Below are 16547 nucleotides of genomic sequence, written 5' to 3'. Positions count from 1 at the left end.
CCTCAAAGGCAGTTGAAGATTCAAGATTAGAGATCAGAGGAGAGGTTAGGACAGAATACATAGATTTGAGAATCATTAGCATTGAGCATTGTTGATGAGCTTACCAAATGAAATAATAAAGAGGAAAAAGAGAAACCAGAACAGAATTCTGTGGGATACCTAATAGAGGATATCATCTGTTTGAGCATCCAGTCAAGAAGGAGCCATCAGAGAGGTAGGAGGAGAACCAGGAGACACTGGTGACTTCACACAGCCCCCCTCACTCAAATCCAATTCATGTGCTTGTCATGGCATCACCTCCTTGATATTGTGGTCTTCAAAAATGAAGGACATAATTATTATTAGTGCCCTGAAAACCTAGAAAAAAGGAAGAGAGGGTGATCAACAGTGTCAAAGATTATAAAGAGGTTAAGGAGAACGAAGCTGGAGAAAAAGAGAATGAAGTTGGTGATCATAGGATAATTAAGGTAATAGAGGATGACAGTTGAAAGAGATGGGAAGGAGTGGAATTATAAGAAGAATTCGTTTCTGTAAGGAATAAAGTCACATGTGAGACAGGTGTGGGAGGAGGAGGAGAAATGGCCGTAGGTATATGAGTAATATGAGATGAGAAAAAAAGAAGAGCAAATTCACTGTGAAGGGCCTTAATTTTTTCTGCAAAAAATGGGACAATATTCTCATCTGAAGGAATGAAAGAAGGTGCCAAGGGAGATTTGAGTAGAGATGAAAAGCTTTGGAAGAGCTGCTGTGAGAGAATGGGAAAAAAAATTGATGAAGATTTTTAATAGAATTGCCTAGTTGAGGTTGTGTAATAAAAATTTGTAGTGGAGGCTCAATAAGAACAGTTATATGATTTTCTCCATTTTCATTTAGTGTTTGTATAGGAGTGAAGGTGTCAGATGGTGGGAGTGATTCAAAGCTTAATAAAAATGTCTGGAACAAAACATATATATCAGGTGAATACAAAAAAAAACCCCTAGTCTTCACACTATCAGATGAAGAAAAATTGATTATACCTGGGTTTTTTTTCTTTGGTCATGACTTTCAGGTATTTGGGTGGTTCCTTCTGAAGTTGCTTTTTGTTCAGTATACATACCTAGGTCCCATTACCCCTCCTTACTCTGAACTCACTCCACAGCAAATCCCGTCCTCAACTTTGACTCTGTGACCCAGAACTGAATAGGATATGACAATGATACTTGGCACCTATTCCTGCAGCTTGCACAGTCAAATATCTCTGATATCTTGCCCCCATATAATTTCTTCTATGATGAATTGCTCTACCTGATTGTTCCTGGATGGACCCTATCACCAATGTCCACAGAACTTGTATCTATTTTTGTTCACCTGGGCTGGAAAAATGATGTATCATACTTTTTTCCCTTAGATTTACTAATTAGGACTCAACCTGGCACATTTTCTAAATCAAAATGGCAGAGTTGGGGAAGGACAGAGCTTAGGTGTACTTCATCTCGCATCTTGGCCACAGTTGACTTTTGATTTTAGTTCATGACTATAATATTGTCTTAGTATTAGTAAATAGTTCCAAATTAGAGTGAATAAGTTACTTTTTGAAAAAACTGCCACTAGAGAAACTCAAGACTTGTCAGGAGAGTAGGGGTTGCAGTCCAGCAAATAGACATATCAGTATGAAAACAGGGCTATTCTCTCAATGAGCTCCTGTTGGGTAGAGAAGTCTCTTCAAGTCTCTCAGAAGTGTTCGGTAGAATTAGGTTCAGATAGCCAAGAAAGGAGAGTTAGTCTTCTTCCTTCTTCTCAGGGGCAGGGTAAGGGGCATCTACAGTGAGTGCTAAGTCTCAACCATTCTTAGCTACCTATCATTACTATTTCCTTAACACTTTCTTCCTGTCATCCTTTAAAGTCCATCACTGTCAAACTCTGTCTTGCCTCCTTTGTGTTTGCTTATCCCTATCTCTTTCCTTCTTATTCCTCTAGCGAAACTTCTGAATTGATACAAATATCATTTCAGTTTCCTCCTTAGGCAGCCTTTTCCCCCTCTTTTCATTCTCTTTCTAGATTGAATGTAGCCTCAGACATTAATTTTAATTATCTGTGTCTATTGTGTTTACTTTATCCTACCACAGGAAACAATGTATTTTTGTTTACTATTTCAGATTCTATGATAAGGACTAAGAACAAAGTTTTATGGGGAAATATGACCTTTTAGAAGATTCATGAATCACAAGAAGGGACAGTGGATGTTCCTTAGGATTTGTTTTAAACAACATTGAAAAATAAAAGTTGTTGGGGGCCCTTCACAGCTATAACTTTGAGAAAGTTCCCTCTCGAGTGACTTTCATGTCTTGCAACCATGAACCACAAGAAAACCCTTAATGAAAAAAAGACCACAAATTTAATGAATTTGGGATAAACATCAGTTTTAACTCAAACTTTGCCATACACCAGACTGGAGACAGAGCCCATAAATGTAGTGTCTGTGAGAAAAATTTTAAATATAATTATGACCTTATTCAGCACCAGAAAATTCATACTGGAGAAAAACCTTACATGTGATAAATGTGGGAAAACTTCGGTTAGAGCTCACAACTTATCAGACATCAGAGAACTCATTCTGGAGAGAAACCTTATAAATGTAATCAATGTTTTAAAGAATTTTGTAGGAACTCAAATCTTATTCAACATAAGAGAACTCACTCTGGAAAAAAGCCCTATGAATGCAATGAGTTTGGTAAAGGTTTTATTCACAGTTCACAACTTATTCAACATCAAAGAATCCATACTGGAGAGAAAACATATAGATGTAATGAATGTAGGAAAGTTTTCAATTACAGTTCAAACCTTATTCAACACCAAGGAATTCACACTGGAGAGAAACCCTAAAGATGCAATGAATGTGGTAAAGCCTTCAGTCAGAGGACTCACACTGGAGAGAAACTTTATGAATGTAATGTATGTGGGAAATGTTTTAGCTGTAGCTCACATCTTGCTCATTATCAGAGAATTTATACTGTAGAAAAAACCTACAGATATAATGAATGTGGTAAAGTTTTCTGTTTGAATTCACATCTTATTCAACATCAGAGAACTCACTCTGGAAATAAACCTTATAAATGTAATGAATGTGGGAAAAGCTTCAGTCAGAGCTCACATCTTACCATCAGAGAATACATATAGGAGAAAAACACTACAGTTGTGTTGGATGTGGGAAAGCCTTTAGTCGAAGTTCAAGCCTTATTCAACATCACACATTGCACACCAGTGAGAAACCCTGTAAGTAAGTGTAAGGACTGTGCAAAGCCTTTATTCAGAACTCGCAACTTAATAAACATCATAAAATTCACATTCAAGACTTTACTAAGAGAAAAACATAAATGAAATCAATGTGGTGGTGCTTTCAGTGCTTTATTCAGCATAAGGAATTTCATATGAGGAATTTCAACTTGTGAATGTGGGAAACTCACATCTTGTCAATCAACCTTTATTCTATATCAGAGGTTTTATGCCAGAGACTAATCTAGAGAATGCAATAAATTTGAGGAAAAATTATTTGAATAATATTGTGGATAGTAAAAGGTCCTTGAGGGAAGAGTCATTATTTATTTGGAATTTGTTAAAAAAATTAAATGAATAAAATATAATTACCCTCTTCTCCATTCTAGAACATAGAAATAACTTTGTTAAAGATGAAGAATAAAAGGAACACAGTCTTAAAAATCAAGAGAGTTCAATTTTTGTCCTAGCTCCACCACTAGTTTTGTGACCTTAGGCAAGATGTAAATTCCTGTGGCTCAGTTTTCTCTTATGTAAAATGAGAGTATTTAGATGAAAACATCTCTAAAATTTTTTTCTAGCTCTACCCTCTATGTTACTCTCCAAGTGACCTTTGTTAACATGGAATTTTCATATGTCAAGGAACTTAAGATTAGTTAATTAGTGAAGATTGATTAATATCAATTAATAATGATTAGTAATGAACAGACTAATATTTTATCACCTAAAGTGAGAGATAAATGTTTAATTCTCACTCTGATTTGATCCAGATGTTTTTTTTAAACAAACGACAAGAGAAGTCCAATAAACCTGAGGAAAAGTGAATCAGACAAGTCACATAATGTCAACATTGCCCCCTTGTTCCGGAATCCTGGTTGGTCCATTTTCTCCCTTCCTTCCTTCCTTCCTTCCTTCCTTCCTTCCTTCCTTCCTTCCTTCCTTCCTTCCTTCCTTCCTTCCTTCCTTCCTTCCTTCCTTCCTTCGTGATGTTTTCGTGGACTTGGTAATTTAGTTGTTTTTTGGTGAGAATGTTAACTGAGGAGATCATAGAATATTTTTTTGGCTTCTCTTCCGCAATCAAGGAACAATTACCTCTAATTTTATTGTGGAACAACAGACCTACAAATGTCTTAAGGAAACCTAAAGTGTCTTAACTTCCCACTTATAATAAAAGTGACACAGGATGTCACTATCCTCTTTATTATATGCAGCTAGATTTTGAAGCCATGGGAAAATGGAAATTCTACAGTATTTTGGGGGGTGTCCTTTACAAATTGGAAATCACTTCGATTGTATGGAGATGCAAGAGTATATTGCACATGACTTGACTTGCTTATAAATTATCTTCTTTGGTATGCTTTGATACAAAACCTAGAAAAAATAAGATTAACTTCCCCCCCTTCTAAGGCCTTCATTTGTTGTGTACAGTATAATATACCTCTATATTCATTCTTGATAAACAATTCATAATCCAGCAAAAGGAGGTTGTGAATGTTTCCTAGCAACTTCATCCTTTCCTTTGTATTTCCCAATTTGACCCACAGCGCTACTGCATTCTTTTTTTTTTTTTTTTTGAGACTCAGTGTTCCTAACCCTCCTGGGCTACAAATGCAACAGTTGCTTCTGATATGCTCACAGCGTTAGAACTCGGGCAACTCACAAACCTCAGGCTCCACAGCTGTAGGGACTACAAGTAAGTACCATCATGCCTGGCACTACTTTATAATAAATTCTTTCAAAACTGGGTAAGAATTATTCCTTCTTAATGGATACCTATTATATAGAATTCACAGAATTTCAGAGTTGAAGGAGTCCTAAGAGTTCATCTACTCCAATCTGTATTTGAATAGGAACACTCTTTTTAACATCATCCAACCTTGCTAGAAGACTTTAAGTATCTCATTCCTCTTTTAGATAGATCTAATCATTGTTTTTTTTTACATTGATCCTAAACTTGACTTAGAAATTCTACCTCATTCTGCCTTTAGAGTCAAGTACAGCAACTCCAATCCCTCTTCTTATGTCATCCCTTCAAATAATTAAACTATTAAAATAGAATTATTATATCCCCCCCAAATCTTTGCTTCTTCAGATGAAACATCTTCAGTTGTTTCAATTGATCATCTTTTGGTAGCCTCAAGTCTCCTACCTGTCCTAATCATGCTCCAGCTTCTCAGTAATGTTTTTTCTTAGTCAGTGTGCAGAAGTAAGCATGGATCAGGTCTGACCAAGGAGAATATAATAGACTCATCACCTTCCTTGTAGTAGACATAGCACCTCTTTTAATAGGGCAAATTGAATTAGAGTGTGCTAGGGTTTTGTCTTTGGGGTTTGGGCTGGTTTGTTACCTCTTTAAACTGTATTCACACTGATGTTTCTGTTCTGATCTGATGTTTCCCATCAGAAAGACTTCCACAAGAAAGCATGTAGGGGAGATGTCTTTTACATTTTGAGGTAGATTAACTTTCCTAATTTCTTTGAAATCAGACCACCATTACTGGTATGGTCAAGGAAGTTTGTCATTTTAAAGTTTCTGAGCATAGAGTGATCAGAAAAAAAAACCCATTTATTCCCTCTAGACTATTCTAAACCAGGACATAAACCCACCCACTGGAGACTTCTTCTGGTCTCTGGATCTGCTGGGAGTATCAGAAATTTTTCTGGCTGTTTTCCTTTTCTTTTCCCTAGTCCCTCCCAGTATCTTCACCAGCCTATCTCAATGCTTTACCCAGTTCTAATCTTTTCATCTAATCCAGGATTCCCAGGGCTAAGATCTCAGAGACCTTTCTTGCCTTCATCAGCCTAGAAAGAAGAGCCTCTTCTTTCCATAGTTAGATTGAAGATAGATTCTACATAGCTTAGACTCTGCTACCTCCACCCTGCTGCACCTGGTCATCCAGTCCAGGAATCAGTGAGCAGTCTCATGTGCAAGATTCTTAATTAGAGCCTAGAATTCAAGAAGTTCTTGGGCTCAGCCTTAGAGGTAGAAGGCAGGAGCACTGGCTATTAAAGTCTAATTCTACTTTGAATTGTGCGTTCTGTGTGATAAGTGGTATCTGTTCTCAATGAAAATTGTTGACAGTTATCAAAAACAATGAAAAATGAACCAAGAAGAATCAGAGATTTATCAAGCACATAGCATTATGCTAAGTGTTAGGTACACAAATACAAAGAATAAAACTCTGCTTGTAATGATTTTGTAGTCTAATGGGGTGAACAACAAATATACATGAGAATATATATATATATATGTACATATATATATATATATAAAATGAGTACAAACATAAAATTTGCACACATTTATATGTACATGCAGACAAAGTAAATACAAGGTAGTTGAATAAGGAAAAATTTCAAGCAAAAGATTGTGCCTCAGCTACATCTTAAAGGGAGAGAGACTGAGGCAGAGGTAAGAGAGCATGCATTACAGTTGTGGGAGAAAGCCAGTACAAAGGGATGGAGGGGTGTGACAAAGTAGTCAGAGGCTGTGAGAAGGTCAATTTGGCTAAAGTGCAGAGTTTGGGAGCAGAAGGGGTCATGTCCAGTGAGACTAGAAAGGCAGGCTGGGGTCACTGATTTAAAACCTGAACAAAGGAGTTTGTATTTTAATCTAGTAGGGAGCCACTGGGATCAACTGAGTAAAAGAATCTCATAGATCTGTTGTTTATTTGTTTTTGACTTTTCATGACCCCTTTTAGGGCTTTCTTCACTGTGACACTGGTTTGTTGCTTCCTTTTCCAGCTCATTTTTTTCCTTTTTTTACAGATGAGGAAACTGAGGCAAACAGCGCTTAAGTAACTTCCCAGGGTTACATAGCTAGTAAGTGACTAAGATCAGATTTAAATTTAGGAAGGTGAACCTTCCTGGTTCAGCCTGGTATTCTATCCACTGTGCCACCTAACTGCCCCTGTCAGATTTGTGCTTAAGAAAAATTACTTTGGAAGATGGCTGAGAGAAGCCAGGCACTGTGCTAAGGGCTCCTGTTTTCCCCTCAGAAATAATATGAAAGAAACCTCTTAACAGAAATTCGGTTCACAAAACCCAGAAAAAGAAGCTAGGAGAAAAACACCTACCAAGAAGATCTGTCTCAGGGGACCAAGGGTGATCCAGGAACAGAGAGCAGAGAGCCAGCCTAGGATCAGCAGCAGGGTGAAGCCACTGAGGCTTTAGCTGTGGGAGCAGAAGTCTGGGGAGTCCCAGTGGGGCTGGAGGGTGAGTTCCAGCATAGAGAGTTGCAGGGAAAACTGCCCTGATATGGAACTAGAGAACAGGGGCAGCTAGGTGGTGCAGTGGATAGAGCACTGGCCTTGGAGTCAGGAGTACCTGAGTTCAAATCTGGCCTCAGACACTTAATAATTACCTAGCTGTGTGGCCTTGGGCAAGCCACTTAACCCCATTGCCTTGCCAAAAAAAAAAAAAAGGAAATTGATGGAACTAGAGGACAAAATAGTTATTGAAAGAATACATTGATCCCCTCTGGAAAGGGATCCTAAAATGAAAACACTAAGGAATATTGTGGCCAAATTCCAGAATTATCAGATAAAAAAGAAAATCCTGCAAGCTGGACAGTGATCCACTTAGCTCGGCTGGTCTAGAGGACCAAGGCCATGAGCTCCATACTTTCAGCAGAGTCCTTTACCGGGAGCAAACATGGTACCAGCCCCACCCCACCCCCCAGGCTCAGGCATAGGCAGCAGAGCTCCCTCAACTGAATAGGGAGATTAACTTCCTCACCCTAGCCCACATTGTTCAAGGTTAACAATATCCAGCTGGGTTTCACCCCCCCTCCCCAGGCCTAGGGAGAGGGCTTCAAAGTCACAGACACTCCAGAGACTATAATGAGCACCCCCTACTGGCTGGCCAACTTGGAGTTACTAAACCCAGTGAACAAAGCCTCTAGAGTTTTCAAAACCAAAAGTCTGTGAGCCAGCCCCCCCCAACACAATATCCTAGGAAAATGAAGGAAGGCTAGAGGAAAGGAGGCGGGCAATGAAAACTACTTTGAAGGTAAATATTCTAACCCAGAGAGATCTAGAACTTCTGAGGAGAATATGAATTGGTCTCCAGCCCAGAAAGAGTTCCTTGAAGAAATCAGAAAGGAGTTTAAAAATCAATTGGAAAAATTGGGAAAAGAACCTCAAGAGAAAATTAACACTTTGCAAGAGAAAATTAACATCTTGCAACAAGAAAACAAAACCTTGGAAAATACAATAAAAAGAAAATAATTCTCTCCAATTCTTAATTGGGCAAATGCAAAAAAGAAAATTCTCTCAAAACTACAATTGGGCAAATGGAAAACTCCAAAAATAGAATTGACTGATTGGAAAAGGAGTTGCAAAAGGTAAATGAAGAAAATTATTCTCTAAAAAAATGGAATCTGTGGAAACTAATGACTTCATGAGACAACAAGAATCTATTAAACAAAACAAAAAAATTGAAAAAAGAAGAAAATGTAAAATACCTCATTGGCAAAACAACTGCCTTCAAGAATAAATCCAGGAGAGACAACTTAAGGATCATTGGGCTTCCTGAAAACATTGAAGGGAAAAAAGCTCTAGACTTAATATTACAGTATTTAGTGATGGAAAACTGCCCTGATATCATGGAACTAGAGGACAAAATAGTCATTAAAAGAATACATTGATCCCCTCAAGAAAGGGATCCTAACATGAAAACACCAAGGAATATTGTGGCCAAATTCCAGAACCATTAAATAAAAGAGAAAATCCTGCAAGCAGCCAGAAAGAAACAATTTAGATACCAAGGAGCCACAGAAAGGATTACGTAGGACCTGGCTGCATCAACATTAGGGGATTGAAGGGCCTGGAATGCATTATTCTGAAGAACAAGGGAGCTTGGAATGCAGCCAAGGATTCACTGTCTGGAAAAATTGAACCTTCTCTTCCATGGAAAAAGATGGACATTTAACAAAAAAGCAGACTTCCAACTTTTCCTGATGAAAAGACAAGAGCCAAATAGAAAATTTGGACATCAACTAGGAGACTCAAGAGACACATGAAAAGATAAAAATATAAAAAAGAGTAAAGAAAAAAACTGCTATCCAATAAGATGAAGCTGGCTATATCCTCCACCTGGGAGAAAGATTCTCATAACTCAAGAACTGTAACTCTATTATAGAGAATATACTTAGCCAGAAGTGATAGACACTTATGACTTATCTGTGACTCTGATAGAATGATTTAAAAACCATTATCTCATTAAAAAGGGGATAATAAAGAGAGGGGAGGATGGAGGAGATTGAATGGGGTAAATCACATTACATAAAGAGGTACAAAGGACTTACTGCAATAGAGAGGAAGAAAGGAGGTGGTGAGGAATGCCTGAATCTTTTTCTCATCAGAAAAAAGAAAAGAGGAACTACAGAAGGGAGAAGGGGCAAAGAGAAAGGGGAAAGAAAGAGGAGAGAGGTTGGATACAAAGGGACAAACACACTGAAGGTGGTGATATTCAGAAACAAAATACTAGGGAATATGGATAAAGTGAAAAGGGAAAAATATAAACAGAGGGAAGATAGCATGGAGGGCAATAAAAAGTTAATAATTATAACTTTGAATGTGAATAGGATGAACTCTCCCATAAAACATAAGCAAATAATAGACTGAATTAACTAGAATCCTACAATATGCTGCTTACAAGAAACTCATTTGAAGCAGAGAGATATATATAGAGTAAAGGTAAAAGCTTGGAGCAAAATATTTTGCTTCAGCTGAAGTGAAAAAAGCAGGGGTAGCAATCCTTATCTCAGACAAAACAGTTGCAAAAATAGATCTCATTAAAAGAGTTGAGGAAGGAAACTATATCCTCCTAAAAGGTACCATAGACAATGAAGCAATTTCAAGACTAAATATGTATGCACCAAGTGGTATAGCATCCAAATTCTTAGAGGAGAAGTTGAATGAGTTACAGGAAGACATAGACAGCAAAACTGTCTATGTGGTGGGAGACCTCAACCTCCTGCTCTCAGATCTAGATAAATCTAACCAAAAATATACAAGAAGGAAGTTAAGGAGGTAAATAGAATGTTAGAAAATCTAAATGTGATGGACCTTTGGTTCTAAGTTGGATGGGGATAGAAAGGAATATACTTTTTTTTCTCCAGTATATGGCCCTTACACAAAAATTGACCATGTACTAGTGCACAAAAACCTAATAATCAAATACAGAAAGGCAGAAATAGGGAATGCATCTTTCTCAGATCATAATGCAATAAAAATCACATGCAATAATGGGCCAGGGAGATAGATCTAAAACTAATTGGAAACTAAATATCTTCATTTTAAGAATGAGTGGATCAAACCACAAATTATAGAAAGAATGATTTCATTCTAGATAATGACAATAATGAGACACCAAAACTTATGGGATACAGCCAAGGCAGTTGTCAGGGGATATATTATCTTTAAATGCTTACATGAATAAATTGGAGAAAGAAGAAATCAATGCAACTAAACATGCAACTAAAAAAAATTAGAGAAAAAATACTTTGACAGAAGTATGCTTAGGATGGACCTAATTTGGAGTGCAGATTAAATCAAGGAGACCATTTAGGAGACTAGGAAAGAGATGATGAGAGTCTTAAGTAAGATGATAGCTATGTAAATGGAAAGAAGGGGTTCAATGTGACAGGTGATGAGAAAATAAAAAAGGATTGGCAATTGATTGGTGATGTGGAACGAGAGTAAGGTATTGGAAGGATGATGGAATCTTTAATAGAAATAAGGTTTGGAAGAGGGAAGGTTTATAGGGAGAGATAATGGGTTCAGTTTTAGATGTGTTGAATTTAAAATTTCTCTGAGAAATCTCCAGTAGGAAATATCCAATAGCAAACTGGTGATGCTTGACTAAAGCATGGGACTGGATATATAGATTAAGGTGATATCTGCATAGAGATGATAGTTAAACCATGGGACCTGCTTAAGTCACCAAAAGACAGTATAGAGGACAAGAGACAGACTCAGGTCAGAACTGTGGGAAATGCCCATAGAGGCATAATTGGAATGATAAGCAAACAAAGGAGGTAGAGAAGAATCAGAGAGGTAGGAGGTGAACTAGGTAAGAGTAGTACAACAAACCTAGGGAATGAAGAGTCCAGGAGGAAAGAATGATCTCAGTATTTGACACTGAGAAATGATCAGGTCTGGCAATTAAGAGATCATTGGTAACTCTGAAGTGAGCAATTTTACTGATTAATATCAAAAGCTGGAATTCAAAAGACCAAGCTTTGAATGAGAGGAGAGGAAGTGGAGACAGCAAGAAGTAACAACTATTTTAGGAAGTTTGTTGACAAAGGAAGAAGGAATATAGAATATAGAATGATAGTGTAGGAAGGGGCAGAGTCTAGTGAAAAGGATGGGGGACTTGAATATGCTTGAAGGCACTAGGAAAATAGTTGGCAGGAAGAGTTTCAAGAGATGTTTAAAAAGGAGAGTGCTTGAGGAGTCAATCTACTATAGAAAAGGGTAGGGCAGGGGATCCAAGTGGACATGGAGATAGGTTGACCTCAGTGAGCAGAAAGGACCCTCTCTGTCAGTGCCTGGAGAAAAGGAAACAAATAGTTTTGAGATGAAGAGAAGGGGTAAAAGGTAGCTATCAATTTGCTTCAATTTTTTTTTACTCAAGAGATGTCTTTAGCTAAGGAGGATGTGAGGACTTTGAGGAGGGAAAAAATTGTTTTGAATAGTTTCTGTAGAAAAAGAAAAATTCAATTAGGGAGGAATAAAAGGACCTTGCTTCAGTGAGGGCCCAGTTGAAGTTGGGAAAATATGAATTTGTAATATACTCAGCACAATTGTAGAATATAACACTGGAGATGCTGTCCAAAGAATTCATCCTTCAGGCAGGGATTGCCTACTTAGATACCCTTTGAGGTGGGCAGCTAGGTGGTATAGTGGATAGAGCACTGACCTTGGAGTCAGGAGGATGAGTTTGAATCCAGTTTCAGACATTTTCCACTTATTAACTGTGTGACATTGGGTAAGTTACTTAATCATGATGGCCTCACATCCAGGGTCATCTCCAGTTGACCTGATTCATATCTGACCACAGGACCCAGTTCACTCTAGAGGAGCAAGTGAGACTGATGACCTAACATAGTAACTCCTCACTCAAATCCAATTCATGTGCTTGTCATGTCATCACCTCCCTAATGTCATGGGCTTCTTTAAGGATGAAGGACAAATATCACCCTTTGAGGTCCTACCTATCAAAAGAATTGTATAAATTTTGTTCCTCTGTATAATTGTTAAGGATCACCATCTCATTCTTTCAGTAAACATTGAGAATTAGTAGTACAAGGCATAATTTGTATGAACTGCTAACTCTTATACCTGTTTAATGAATTGTGGAGGGGAGAGGAGAGAAGACAAACAATGATTAATTGAGTCACTGTACTGTGAAAATATTATCTCACTTGATCTTAGCACTGTGATGTAGAGGCTATTCCTATTCCCATTTTATAGTTGAGGAAAACTGTGGCAGACAGCAGTTAAGTAAGTGAGGCCAAATTTGAACTTAGAATTCAAGAAGTTCTAACTACTGAATCACCAATATATGTTATATTTTTTTCTTGTAGCCAAATCAAGTTTATTTTGGAATGATTATTATTTTCTTTTTATTTGATTTTATTTTCTTTCAAGGAAAAAACATGCATTTTAGAGTACCTGTAAAAACATAAATAAGTTTGGATAACTTTATGAACTCAATATTTTTTTAAAATGTTGGAGATACTATGTTAGGTCCTATGTGGTTTGAGCAGTATAGATTGGCGAGCAGAGAGACTTGAGGTAGGAGGATCAATAAGGACAGTCCAGGTGACAGGTGATAAAGGCTTGAATTAGAGCATTGACTGTGTAGATACAAGGGGAGGAAACTGAGAATTCTCACCTTATATTTAAACATTACCCTTTAAATCTTTGCAGTACCAAGAGCCATGAGTAGAAATTGCAAACATGAAAGTTTAAACTTAATGTCATGAAAACAACCACCAATTAGAGCTGTCTCAAAGTGGAATGACCTACCTCAAGGGATCTATTTTCCCTCCTTGGAGGGACTGGACTACTGCTTGTTAGCTGTGTTCATATTTGGGATTCCTTGGGGCAACTAGCTAGTGCAGTAAGTCTGATAACTAACAGTAGTTAGGGGTTGTAATGTTTCATATTAAGAAGGGCAAAGTGGCTGGAGACTTTTTCAAAGGCACCAACCTAACATAAGCAGATTTTAGGCACTTCTTGAATACACAAATGATAAGTAACTAGAACCTGAGTTCATTGATTTTACATTCATTATCTACCTGTCCACTATCTTCCCTTTGGGAAAAGAGGCTAACCCTGTTTAGACTATAATACTAGGTTTTGTTTTTTAGTTTTAGGGACAGAAAAGTTTATTTAAGTATTGCTGTGATTAGCAGAAGCTAAGGAAAAGAAAGATTAAAGTAAGGTCAGGAAACCACTGATCCCTGAGCAGCCTAAACACCTAAGTACCTAACCATTATGACAGGTTTAGAAATAAGGAGACCAAGGGGCAGCTAGGTGGCATAGTGGATAAAGCACCGGCCCTGGAGTCAGGAGTACCTGGATTCAAATCTGGTCTCAGACACTTAATAATTACCTAGCTGTGTGGCCTTGGGCAAGCCACTTAACCCCGTTTGCCTTGCAAAAAAACCTAAAAAAAAAAAAAAAGAAATAAGGAGACCATAAGAGGAATCATGCTTCCCCCAGATTAGGCTGTCCCAAAGGAGGAGGGGCCATCAGGGTATAAGCAGTAAGAAAGGGTATAGGAGTATGAGAGGTTTTTTGGGAGATGATACTCCCCAAGAGTGGACTAGCTTCCCAAAGGAAAAAAAACCTAAACTATGATATTCTTTCCCTAGATTGATGAAATATATAATTGTATCACTTGTGCTCTTTTCAAGTAAATTGTAATGATTCTTTAAAAATTTGCTCCTTTATTCAAACAAGCATAAAACCCTCCCAACACAGAGACTTTCAATAAAATCAAAAAGTATGCCTAAAACATTAATATAGTCATTGTATTTGGTGTATCTCAGGAAAGATTATTACTAGAAATAATTTCAAAACTTCAGTCATTGCTATTTGACTTCCTTGGTTCCAATTTGGTCCCAGTTGGACTGGAAGAACTGTCTTATCTTTTAAGTAGGCAGTCTATGATGTTGCTGTGAGAGAAGTGGCCAGTTCATTAGAGAAAAGACTTAAGCAGTATTCTGTCATCTGGTCTTTCCCCACACTTTGGATTGTATACACATGCATTCTGGTCTTCCTTGTCCTGGAGAAAAAAACAGCATAACCCCCAAATTCTTGAGACCTAGTGCCAAATGTATGTTTATATCCCTGGTCAGCAGATTTCTCCAAATTTTTTACTCATTCATGAACTAGTTTTGCCTCTCTACATTAGTAGATATTTAATCTTTATGTAGCTATCTTCTGGTCATACCTCTCCTTGGTATCATGGTTATCCTATATATTGAGACTTAACTTCCATCATTTTAGGGTGCCTTCCATTTTCAACTTCAGTAAGCACAGGTATAGTTTGTCAAAATTAATAATCTTTCAAAACTATAATCTTGGTAAAAGATTGATTTCTTCAAAATGGTTACCTTGCCAAACTAGTAAGAAATGAAAGACACCTAGGAGAAATAATAGACTTAATCTATCATTAATTACAAACTCAGGAGGACAATGATCAAGATGCTGGAAGACTTGTCCTGCCAAGAAGAGAAAACAAGAGATCAGATAGTATTGTACAAAGATAATAGTCTTTGAGAAGCTTTGGGCAGAGATATTGTACAACTTTTATGGTTAGATAATAAAGGCAATTAATGATTTTCTAATTCTCTGTTTCTGTATAAAAAACACTTCTTTCCCAGTTGAAGGAGTGGTCATTTTTCTGAAATAGCCTTCACCTTAAGGTGTAGAGGTAAGACCTAAATAAAGAGAATAAAACTTAAAAATGTCTAACTTATATTTTCTGCCATTTCAGTTTAACCCTATATTTTTTTAAAAAAAATTTTTTATGCAGGGCAAATGGGGTTAAGTGGCTTGCCCAAGGCCTCACAGCCAGGTAATTATTAAGTGTCTGAGGCCGGATTTGAACCCAGGTACTCCTGACTCCAGGGCTGGTACTCTATCCACTGCACCACCTAGCTGCCCCAATCCTATATTTTTAAGATTCTTTCAGTTTTAGGGTTGACAAACTGTTTGCCATACACTTTTCATTTTCTATTTGGCATCATTCTTTTGGCCTCTATCATGCCCCTGTATATGTTTCCATTAGATTATGATCTCCTTGACTGCAAGCACTGTCTTTTTCATATTTGTATTCTCAGGATTTAGACCAATGTTTGATACCTAATAGGTACTCAATAAATGTTTATTGACTGATGGTCATCTCCCCTCATCCCTTCACTAGGGCACATGGAAGAGAGCTCACCATCCTCTTAAAGTATTCTGAATAACGATTAGAGAGTCCCCAAGGATAAGCAGAAATTTAGTCATTTATGTTATTCAGCCAAAACAATACATTTAGATATTCAGCCAGCCTCCTCTAGGTACTAAATGAATCAGAAGTTTCTTGGAGACCTGAAAGTGGCTTCTCAAGTCTCAGTTTCCCAGATAGTTTAGAACAAGCATAACAGGTCATCAAGAAGACTACTCAATTCCTGACTAAATCTTTTTTTTTTTTGACAAAAGAGAGTTCACTGAATTTATTGTCTTACTAAATGCTTAATAAAGGCTTGTTTATACAAAAAAATTGAAGAAATGTCAAAAGTGTATGAAAAGTCAGGTGTGTACAACTTCTTGTATTTATAGTGACAGGGAGACAGAAGCATCAGTGGCAGCAGCTACAGCTCTTGGCTCTGGGGCTTTTCAGATACAACTTTGGGCACATTTGGCACATCCTATTGGACAGCAGGAGCAGCGGCTTTTCTTGCAGGAAGCACATTGGCAGGATTTACATTTGCAGGAGATTGCACAGGTGCAAGAACCACCAGTCTTGGGGTCCATGGCTGGCAGATCGATGTCAGACACACAGTTCTCAGAGGAGGATGACTCTTAAAGTGCAGTAATGATTAAAATAGCCTTATAAAGCCTGATGCTTTAGCAGAAATTCCTCAATTTGGAATAGCCTGAAGGCTGTAGGGTAAGATACTGTGGGTTGGACCAGAATGTTGAAAACCTTGACCTGAAGCTATGATGCACTTTCTCTCTGTCGCCCCTCCCCTCCAGGGCCTTCTGCTTTGTAGAACCTAACCCTAA

At 37.6% G+C, this 16547-nt stretch overlaps 1 pseudogene; it reads left to right on the top strand.

Annotated features, from left to right (window-relative positions):
* The first annotated feature begins 578 nt into the window (after positions 1 to 578).
* Positions 579 to 16347, top strand: LOC141499435 (uncharacterized; annotated as a pseudogene).
* The last annotated feature ends 200 nt before the right edge of the window (positions 16348 to 16547 follow it).

This window comes from Macrotis lagotis, chromosome X, assembly GCF_037893015.1.
Source record: "Macrotis lagotis isolate mMagLag1 chromosome X, bilby.v1.9.chrom.fasta, whole genome shotgun sequence".
NCBI classification, from domain to species: Eukaryota; Metazoa; Chordata; class Mammalia; order Peramelemorphia; family Peramelidae; genus Macrotis; species Macrotis lagotis.
The sequence above is the reverse complement of the archived record's forward strand: the minus strand, read 5'-3'. Positions and strand labels throughout refer to the sequence as shown.